The following is a 1,456-nucleotide window of genomic DNA, read 5'->3' on the forward strand; positions in this document are numbered from 1 at the left end:
GCATTTGTAACTTGTTTAGTGTGTGTTTTCCCCACAAGTCTGTAACAGTAGGAGCAAAAGACAGCATGTCTCATTCTCAATTGAATTCTGAACCTAGCAGAGCACCTGGCACATAGTGGGTATTATGTATTTTCTGAAGAAAGAATAGACAGAAGGAAGGAAGGAAGGAAGGAAGGAAGGAAGGAAGGAAGGAAGGAAGGAAGGAAGGAAGAAATGGTGGATATACTTCCCCTTTCTTAGAGCATTTATTTTCAAAAACATGTCATTATAAATTCTTTCTCTGTCACTTGGAGATATAAAATTTCTCTCAGCTTTTTGAAAGTTTTATAACAGACTTTCCAGTGACCTGGGAGCCATCCCTAAAATGTAATCACCAAAAATGTAATCACCAAAAATGATAGCAAACGTCTATTCCCTAGTTTCTGTGGGAAGGTGGGAACCTAACTTAGATAAGTGGCAATTACCAAATACAGATGGCTAATCACATTGACCAAACTCCCCTCACAATCCCCCAGCACATTCTCACTAGCTCATCCCAGCACTTAAAAGCCCTCCCACATTTTGTTCTAGCAGATTGAGTTCAGAGTTTTGGCCTATTTGAATCGTCTTGAATAAAGTCTTCTGCTTATTTCACTCTGTTCAGTGCAATTTTTCTTTGACACCCTCTTGGAAAGGGATCACGACCCCTCACATGAGGGTTGGCCTGGCTTCTATATACTCTTGAATTAAATTGGAGTTACATTATTCATGGCAGATGTAAACATTCTAGAAGGTGAACAAATAAAAATTCAAACCCACTGAATAAAATATCAGTGAATTCCCATTTAATGAACGGAGGAATAATTTATTTTGAGGAGAGAGATTGTTTTCTTTTATTGCTATTATTTTGAAATAGCACCAGGAGGGGAAAAGCATTGATCATTTCTGAGCAATGCAAATTTAAACAATGTCTAGGAACAAAATCTGTGGTTGTCATGTTTCTGAGCTAAATCAATATTCTACCTCATGTAATGCAGCTAGTATAATGGTCTGGATGGCAACCTTGAAACCTTGCTGAGTCTTGTTTCCTGGTGGTCTGGCTAGGAACTGGTGGGCTTTGTGATCTAGTGGTAAAGAGCACTGGGCTTAGAGTCAGGCTGCCTGGATAGTAGCCCGGTTTCACCTAGGTTCCAGAACATCTCCTGACTCAGTAAAAGTGAGTAGCATAGCATCTGATGACTAGTATATGCTCAATAAATATTAGTTCTTATAATTGTTACTATCAGCATCTTCATCATCACTTTCAGTATTTTGAAAATTAAGCAAGATTATTATGACTTCACAACTTTGTGCTCTCTGCCAAACAAATGTCATTGATGGGTAGTGATGCTGGCTTAAACTAGACTCTAGCCTTGCTGAATTGTTTCATTCATGCACAACTCTGAGCTCTATTTGTGAGATGTTTATCTTTCTCTTT

At 38.5% G+C, this 1,456-nt stretch overlaps 1 protein-coding gene across 1 annotated transcript in view; it reads left to right on the forward strand.

Moving 5' to 3' along the window:
- Positions 1 to 1,456, forward strand: part of LOC102757163 (metabotropic glutamate receptor 1) — a 95,705-nt gene that overhangs the window by 4,456 nt on the left and 89,793 nt on the right. The gene's annotated exons all lie outside the window — the stretch shown is intronic.

This window comes from Myotis davidii, unplaced genomic scaffold, assembly GCF_000327345.1.
Source record: "Myotis davidii unplaced genomic scaffold, ASM32734v1 scaffold3725, whole genome shotgun sequence".
Taxonomy (NCBI): Eukaryota; Metazoa; Chordata; class Mammalia; order Chiroptera; family Vespertilionidae; genus Myotis; species Myotis davidii.